Here is a 9,600-nt window from a genome sequence, read left to right as displayed (position 1 = left end):
TGTAAAAGATCCAATAGTAAATAGGCTTTGTGAGCCATATAATCTCTGTGGCAGCTACCTACCTCTGCCATTGTGGCACAAAAATAGCCGCAGGGAATATATAAACAAATGGGTGTGGCTGTGTTCCAATAAAACTTTATTTACAAAAACAAGCGACAGGCCAGATTTGGTCCTTGGGCCATAGTTTCCTGAACCCTGCCTTGTAGGACTGTAATTCAAATCTTCTGATTTTTCAAGAGAAATGGAATTGGGAATTTACGTGACATTTCCCAATTCTAAAAATATCATATAGACTGACAGTTTGCACTCACTAATTTAGTGGCTTGCCATATTGCCTCAGAAGTTTGTGTACTTCTGTTCAGGAAATAAGACCTAATATCAACAATCATAGCACATGTGGCACGTGAAAAATACTGTGACTCAAAAGAGAGAAAATTTCCTTTGGGTCGGGAAATGGTTGCTAAGACTTGAAGGAGGAGGTGGTGCTTAACCAGGGTTTAAAAGTTAGGTAATATTTTTCCATGTAAAATTTATACTGTGGGAGCATTCCCAGCAAAGGCAATGGTATGAGCAAAAATATTTGGAGCACCACAAATATTTGTTTTGACAGAGAGCAGTAGGCAACAAGGCTGGAGAGCAGGGGAGAGATCAAGAACTGCCAAGGAGGTGGGGGTCCAGTCTATAGACCTTGAGTAGCGTTCACAACAGCCTTCTGGGAAGGTTGACGTCACCAGTGCCCATTTAAGATTGGAGACTGAACACAAAAACAGACACTCAGATCAAGGGAACAGAACAAGGAACCCAGAAATGGACCCACAAATGTATGGCCAACTAATCTTTGACAAAGCAGGAAAGAATATCCAATGGAATAAAGACAGTCTCTTCAGCAAGTGTTGCTGGGAAAATTGGACAGTGACATGCAGAAGAATGAACCAGGACCACTTTCTTACACTATACACAAAAATAAACTCAAAATGGATGAAAGACCTAAATGTAAGACAGGAAGCCATCAAAATCCTCGAGGAGAAAGCAGGCAAAAACCTCTTTGACCTTGGCTGCAGCAACTTCTTACTCAACACGTCTCCAGAGGCAAGGGAAACAAAAGCAAAAATGAACTATTGGGACCTCTCCAAAATAAAAAGCTTCTGCACAGCAAAGGAAACAATCAGCAAAACTAAAAGGCAACCAACAAAATAGGAGAAGATATTTGCAAACGACATATCAGATAAAGGGTTAGTATCCAAAATCTATAAAGAACTTATCAAAATCAACACCCATAAAACAAATAGTCCAGTGAAGAAATGGGCAAAAGACATGAATAAATGCTTCTCCAAAGAAGACATCCAGATGGCCAACTGAAACATGAAAAAAATGCTCAACATCACTCATCATCAGGGAAATACAAATCAAAACCACAATGAGATACCACCTCACACCTGTCAGAATGGCTAACATGAACAACTCAGGCAACAACAGATGGTGACGAGGATGCAGAGAGAGAGGATCTCTTTTGCACTGCTGGTGAGAATGAAAACTGGTGCAGCCACTCTGGAAAACAGTAAGGAGGTTCCTCAAAAAATTAAAAATAGAAATACCCTACTACCCAGCAATTGCACTACTAGGTATTTATCCAAGGGCTAAAGGCTTGCTGTTTCGAAGGGGCACATGCACCCCCATGTTTATAGCAGCACTATAAACAATAGCCAAAGTATGGAAAGAGCCCAAATGTCCATCGATGGATGAATGGATAAAGAAGTTGTGGTATATATACACAATGGAGTGTTACTCGGCAATTAAAAAGAATGAGATCTTGCCATTTGCAACTTCGTGGATGGAACTAGAGGGCATCATGCTGAGCGAAATTAGTCAGTCAGAGAAAGACAAATATCATATGAGTTCACTCATATGAGGGCTTTAAGATACAAAACAGATGAAATAAGGGAAGGGAAGCAAAAATAATATAAAAACAGGGAGGGGAACAAAACACAAGAGACTCTTAAATATGGAGAATAAACAGAGGCCTACTGGAGGGGTTGTGGAAGGGGGGATGGGCTAAATGGGTAAGGAGCATTAAGGAATCTACTCCTGAAATCATTGTTGCACTATAAGCTAACTAACTTGGATGTAAATTAAATTAATTAATTAAAAAAAAAGATTGGAGCCTGAAGGGATCAAAAATGGAAGACCAATTAAGACACTGCTGTAGGCTGAATGTTTGTATCTGCTTCCTCCCCCCCACCGCCCCATTGATATGTTAAAGTCCCAGTCCCCAACGTGATGCCTTTTGGATGTGGGGCCTTGGGGAAGTAACTGGGTCTATGAATGATGTCATAGAGATAGAGCCCCATGGTGGAACTGGTGCTCTTATAAGAGGATGAAAGAACCAGAGCTTTCTCTTTCCGCCACGTGAGGATATAAAAAGAAAACGGCTGTCTAAAAACCAGGAAGAGGACCCTCCTCAAGAACCCAACCATGCTGGTACCTTGGCCTCAGACTTCCAGCCTCAAGAACTGTGAAAAATAAATGTCTGTTGTCTGAGTCACCAAGCCTATGGTAATGGTGTTAGAGCAGCCCAAGCTAAGACAGAGAGTGTCATAATAAGCAGTAAAGGTTTCTTGCAATGAGCTCTGAGCTCACAACCAAATTTCTAGCTCTAAACCTAGAATCATAGAATGCCAGAGCTGGAAGGGAGCTCAGAGGTCTAACCACATCTACCCCCCATTGACAGGCAGGGAAGCTATGACCTGAGAGATGTCACCTGCTGATGGTCATGAATCAAGCTAGGGGAGAGGTTGGCCATCAAGCTGGGAACCCAGGTGCATTTGAGCAGGTATGCCAAAAGGTTTTGGAAGCGTATCTCTCAGGAAGGGAAAAGAGGTCTGACTGTATATGTCCTGTAAGTTATAAAAACCCAGTATAAAATTTAAAGACAGCAGGAAGAATATTTGCAACAAATTCAATAGACCAATTCTTGTTAGTTTTAATACACAGCCAGCTCTTCCTTTAGCAAAACTTGAGTATGCCAACAGAAAGAGGGATAAAGGACAGTTTGCAGAAAAAACACAAATGACAGAGGCACTTAGGTGGCTCCGTTGGTTGAATGTCTGACTTCAGCTCGGGTCATGATCTCACAGTTCATGGGTTCCAGCCCTGCATTGGGCTGTGAGCAGCTCAGATTCTGTGTCTCCCTCTCTCTGTCTGCCCCTCCCTGGCTCGTGCTCTGTCTCTCTGAAAAATAAAAATAAACATTAAAAAAATTTTTTTAAAAACTTAAAAAAATACAAATGACTGATAATCACATTTTTAAATTCCACTCTCATTGGAGAGCAGAGAGATGTGAACTAAAACAATGTATTCCATTTCGTAATCAATTTGGGGGAAAATCTAATATATTCTTCTTTCCTTGTTTTGTTTGATTAATGGTGACTCAGTTTTGGGGAAGGGCCAGGGAAACAGTCACTTTTTAACATTGTATTGGCAGGAATGTGTTTTGGTAGACTCTTCCTGGAGGTTAATTTATTATCTATTTCAGAAGCCATAAAACTGTTCATACTCTTTATCACAGCAATTTCACCTCTAGGAATATATCCTCAAGATACAATTGGAGAAGTATAAACAAAGTATGTTTTTAGAAAAAATTTTTAAGTAGGCTTCCCACCCAGCATGGAGCCGACTGTGGGGCTTGAACTCACAACCCTGAGATCAAGACCTGAGCTGAGATCAAGAGTCAGATGCTTCACTGACTGAGCCACCCAGGTGCCCCTGTTTTTAGGATTTTTACCTCAGTGTTGTTTATAATACACAGAGAAAAAACAGAAGCAGTGCAAAAGTTACCAATAGCTGTTAGTCATAATTTAAAATATCCAACAATAAAAAACTGGTTAAATAAATATTTATCTGTATGATAACATATCATGTAGCCAATACAAATATTTTTGAAAGATGTCTTTTTTAAATATTTATTTATTTTTGATAGGGAAAGAGAGAGGGAGAGTGTGAGTGAGGAGGGGCAGAGAGAGAGGGACAGAGGATCCCAAGTAAGCCCCTCACTAACAGCAGAGAGCCGGATGCAGGGCTCAAACTCACAAACTGTGAGATCATGACCTGAGCCAAATTCGGACTCTTAACCAACTGAGCCACCCAGGCACCCCTGAAAGATATTTTTAAGGTATCTCATGAGAAATGCTAACAAGGTAACCTGGGGCACAGGAGCAGGTCACAAAACTATGTATACATATGATTACAACTTAATGACGATATGGGAATTTTGCCTCACACCCATTCAGTGCCCTGTACTCACCAGACATCGTATCATTTGATATTCATGTAACTCTGTAAAGGAGGTGCTGTTATTATCCCCGTTTTGCCAATAAGGAATTGGGATTAACTGGCTGAGAGCAGCAACTGTAAAGAAGCAAGGCCAAGATCCAAGTCTGAGGCGGTGTCACTCAGAAGCCAGCCTGAAGCCAGCCTTAACCCAGCCGGCAGGAGGTGGAGCTAGGGTGGGGGGAGGGCAATACATCAGAAACATCCCTGGTGAGAAGATTCAGATCTTTGTGTGAGTAAATGAGCACTTTCGGTCTTCAGGGGTTCAGAACGAAAATCTTGGAGGTCTTCCTGATGTCCCTCTTTCACATCCCACATCTGGTCCCTTAGCAGGGCCTCCTAGTAGCCTTAACTTCGAAATATGTTCAGAATCTGGCCCCTTCTTACCTCCTCCAGCACTGCTACCTGGAGCCTCTGATCTGGTTTTCCTTGACCCCCATTGTCTATGTGCCCCCCACCACATGAAGAATGCCACTACGTTGATATCACATGGCTGCCTGGTTCTGGTAGGAGGGTGGCATTGTTCAGGATCTTTTTTTTTTTTTTAATTTTTTTTTTCTTAATGTTTTTATTTATTTTTGAGACAGAGGGAGACAGAGCATGAGCAGGGAAGGGGCAGAGAGAGAGGGAGACACAGAATCAGAAGCAGGCTCCAGGCTCTGAGCCATCAGCACAGAGCCCAATGCAGGGCTCGAACTCACAGACTGGGAGATCATGACCTGAGCCGAAGTCGGACGCTCAACAGACTGAGCCACCCAGGTGCCCCAGGATCTTAATTATATTTTAATCACGCTTAGGAGGAGAGTGATACTTGTGTGATCAAAAACATTTCTAAATAGAAGATTGCCCAGCCCCCTCTCCCACCCTCTAGCCTCAGGGCCCCCAGACGGCGGCTGCTACCCTAATTCTTGGCCCTTCAGCTCAGGTCTCTGCACACCTGGAAGCTTCAGGAGCACCTCACAGAAGGTGACCTGCTGGCATCCCGCTGCTGGCAGTCAGGACCTTCCCATCTTGAAGGCCCCACCTGCAGGCCCCAACAAGCTTGTCTGGCTGCTTTTTACTGTCCCGGTCTCAGTTTCCTTCCTGTTCATTGTCTGTCGGAGGAGGGGGGTCTGGCAGGCTCAGGGGCTTTGAAGTCAATGGCTGCTTTTATTTCCTCCTGGAGACTGACTTGTTCTTAGGGTCTTGCTCCATTGTTCCCCACAGACTCCTAGTCAGTCTGGGAGGCTCCTTACCACGCACCTATCCCAGAGTCCACAAACTAGGGCTGATGCTGGGTGTGGCCACGGGGCATTTTTTTTTTTTTAAGCCAGTGTTTTAAAATTAAGCAATATCTCAGTTTCTTCCTTCTTTTGAAAAATCTAACAATCTAGCAATAATAGGCCCAAATTCTGAAGCTGGGACCATCAGAGGGTGTTGAAAGGGCTTCTTGTTCTGGATGTGCCACAGGCTGTTGCTTCACAGCTGGCCTACCACTCTATCCTGCTCCCCTGTACCTCCCTGGCACCTGGGCCTTTGACCCTCAAAGAGAGAAATACTTCCCTATCCCTATCTCTTTCAAAGTGGGGGTGGGACTGGAGCTGGGGGTGGGGTGTAGACCAGGAGAGCTGTGAGGCTTTTCTTCACCTCAGCAAGCTTGTCTCGCTTAAACGTTGTCTTCTGGATCTCATTATGTCCCTGGGTCTGTGCGCCCCCCACGATTTCATTCCATCTCCTCCTTTGATAGAAGAAACTGAGGCCCACGGAAAGAAGGCTGCTCGCCAAGTCCCCACAGTGAGTTTACACAGTGCTTGCTTCAGGCTCTAAAGAGCAACACCCTAGGAATGTTCTAGCCTGTTGGTTGTTATTCTAGGAAGGTTCTAGCCTGTTGGTTGTTATTCTGAAGGGGAAACATTAGCGAGTAGTTTGTACTTCCCCGAATGTTTCTTCTTTTCAGTCACAACATCTTTTTTTTAAGTTTATATTATTTATTTTGAGAGAGAGACAGTGGGGGAGGGGCAGAGAGCGAGAGGGAGAGAGAATGAATCCCAAGCAGGCTCCAAGCTGTGAGCGCAAAGCACAACACGGGGCTGGATCTCGAACCGTGAGAACATGACCTGAGCCAAAACCAAGAGTCGAACTCTTAACCGACTGAGCCACCAGGCGCCCCACGTCACAGCAGTTTTAGGGAAAGAATAGTTCCTCCTTTTTACTAATAGGAACAGTAAGGCTCAAAGAGCATACATGTCCACGGTCACACAGCTCTCTCGGTCTCGTATGAAAAATGGGGACAGTAACTCCTTACCAAATGAAGCCTGAGTCAGGTGATTCCTTCAGGCCCTGTTCGTGCTGCTATCCATACGCCCCTCATTTATAAATTAAATCAGCAAACCTGTATTGAGCACCTCCTTGAAATCAGGCACTGTGCTTGCTGTCCTCAAGTAGCCCACACTGTGTGAGGGTAAATAGTAATGTTGGGGAGAAAGAGGGAAAACTTTCCCCCACGTGTTGCCCGTGGAGGGAGAGGGGTGAGTTCAGATTAAGAGTGATATGGCACAGAATATCTTGGGGAGGAAACATAAATGGGTGTCTTAGTCCATTTGGGGTGCTATAACAAAATACCACAGACTGAGCCACTGATAAGCAACAGGAATATATTTCTCACAAGTTCTGGAGGCTGGGAACCCAAACATAAAGATGGCATCAACGTGGTCACGTTCTGTTGGGGGCCCTCTTCCTGGGTCACGGCCAACTCCTTCTCGCTGTGTCTTCACACAGTGGAAGGGGCTAGGGATCTCCCTTGGGTCTCTCTCATAAAGCACAAATCCCACTCATGGGGGCTCCACCAACATGACCTAATCACCCCCAAAACCCCTCACCTCCTGATGCCATCACTGTTGGGTGTTAGGGTTTCAATGTACGAATTTGAGGGAGACACAAACATTCAGACCATAGCAGTAGGTTTCCTCTGAGTTCGACTTCAGAGGGGACAGAGGTGGGAACTGGGCCAGCTATACAATTTGCAGGGCCCCATGCAAAATGAAAATGAGGGGTCCCCTGTTCAAAAAGCAGAGAAATGTGCTGTTAAAAGCGGTAAAATATAAAGGCTTTTCTTTTCTTCGTCCATCTCTCAACTTGTCATGGGTTTTCTGAGCTGCTATTTAATTTTCTAAATAAATAAATATTTTAAATATTAACATGAGTTTTACTGTTCATCTTTATATTGTGCGATGTCACTTTTCTTTTTTTAAAACACATTTTTTTTTTTTTTTTGAGAGAAAGAGGGCACGAGTGAGCAAGGGGCAGAGAGATAGGGAGGGATAGAGAATTCCATGAGGGGCAGAGAGAAAGAGTGAGAGAGAGGGAGAGAGAAAGAACCCCAACCAGGCTCTGCAGTGTGGAGCCCAAAGTGGGGCTAGAGCTCACCAGATGTGGGGTTTGAACTCACAAATCATGAGATCACGACCTGAACCAAGTCGGATGCTTAACTGACTGAGCCACCCAGGCTCCCCTTAAACATTTTTTTTTAAGTTTATTTATTTTGAGAGAGAGAGAGCACAGGTGCAAGCAGGGGAAGGAGAGAGAGAGAGGGAGACAGAATCCCAAGCAGTGTCCGTGCTGTCAGCACAGACCCCCAACTCAGGACTTGATCTCACAGACCCTGAGATCACGACCCGAGTCAAGATCAAAAGTAGGACACTTAACTAACTGACTGAGCCACCCAAGTGCCCTGCAGTGTCACTTTTCAATGGAATAATAAGAGTATTAACTCATATGTAGGATCCCTGAAATTATACAATTCACGTTTCATGGTTCCTATGTGGATATGTATTTAGTTCATACACTAACAGTAGAAATGCCGCAGGTAGTTAACTGCTCTTACTTCACTTCTTTTTCTTTTTTTTTAAGGTTTTTTTTTTAATTATTTATTTTGAGAGAGACAGAGACAGTGCAAGCAGTGGAGGGGCAGAGAGAGAGGGAGAATCCCAAGCAGGCTCTGCACTGCCAGCACAGAGCCAGATGTGGGGCTCAAACCCACGAACTGTGAGAACCCACGAGCCTGAGCCGAAACCAAGAGTTGGGCGCTCAACCGACTGAGCCACTGAGGCAGCCCTTTATTTCACTTCTTTTTGTTTGTTTCTGTTCTTTGTTTTTTGTTGTTGTTGTTTTGTTTTCATGTTTTAATAAAAATTGTATATATTTCAGGTGCACAACATGATGTTTTAATATTTACATATACCGTGATACGAAGACAGTAGTCAAACTACTTAACATATTCATCTCCTCGCAGAGTTACCTTTTTTGTTTTTTTAGTGGTGACAGCACCTGAGATCTATACTCTTCCCAAAGTTTTAGTACACACTATAGTACTACTGACTATAATCACAGAGCAGTACTTTAGAGCTCTAGAATTTATCCATCCCACCTAACTGCAACTTTGTACCCTTTGACCAACATCTTCCCATTTTCCCCACCTCCCTGACCCTGTTCTACTCTCTGCTTCTCTGAATTGGATTTTTTTAGATTCCACACATAAATGATACCATGTCTTTATTTGTCCTTCTGTAACTGGCTTATTTTGCTTTGCATAATGCCCTCCAAGTTTATCCATGTTGTTGCATACAGCAGGATCTCCTTTTTTAAGCCTCAATAATATTCCAGCGTGTGTATGTATTCACACACTATGATTTCTTTCTTTTTAAACATTTTTTAAAGTTTATTTTTATTTATTTTGAGAGAGAGAGATAGAGAGCAAGTGGGGGAGGGGCAGAGATCCAGGGAAGACAGGATCTCATTCAGGCTCTGCCCTATCAGGACAGAGCCCGATGCAGGACTTGAACTCACTAACCATGAGATCATGACCTCAGCCAAAATCAATAGTCAGACACTTACCCAGCTGAGCCACCCAGGCGCCCCCATATTATTACAATTTCTTTATCCATTCATCCATCCGAAAACACTCAGGTTGTTTCCGTGTCTTGGCTGTTGTGAGTAATGCTGCAATGAACTTCTTGATACATGCACATCTTATCAATACTCTACCTTTGGCTGGTTGATGAGTAAGGAAGGGCAGAAAGGAAAAGGACAATGGGTTGCCCCATCCCTTCCTTTTCTTTGGTGTCAAGAAATGTGGTTGCCTAATATAAGGAAGCAACACCAGTAAGGATTTGAGAGGGATCCTTAGTCATTCATGTTTCTTAAAATGCCATTGCCTTCTGTTATAGGTTGAATCGTGACCCTCCAACACCCAATATGACAGAATGTGCCCTTATTTGGAAATAGGGTCATTCCAGA

General features: G+C 43.6%; 1 long non-coding RNA gene across 1 annotated transcript; it reads right to left on the bottom strand.

The window, feature by feature from the left end:
* Window positions 1–2,955: 2,955 nt before the first annotated feature.
* Window positions 2,956–4,416, bottom strand: LOC128778259 (uncharacterized). Its single transcript, XR_008423735.1, has 2 exons — window positions 4,301–4,416; window positions 2,956–3,228 (listed from the first exon to the last, which is right to left on the bottom strand). It is a non-coding gene; the product is annotated as an uncharacterized LOC128778259 (long non-coding RNA).
* Window positions 4,417–9,600: the final 5,184 nt, after the last annotated feature.

This window comes from Panthera pardus, unplaced genomic scaffold, assembly GCF_024362965.1.
Source record: "Panthera pardus isolate Hobbes unplaced genomic scaffold, ASM2436296v1 HiC_scaffold_2, whole genome shotgun sequence".
In the NCBI taxonomy this organism is placed as follows: domain Eukaryota; kingdom Metazoa; phylum Chordata; class Mammalia; order Carnivora; family Felidae; genus Panthera; species Panthera pardus.
The sequence above is the reverse complement of the archived record's forward strand: the minus strand, read 5'-3'. Positions and strand labels throughout refer to the sequence as shown.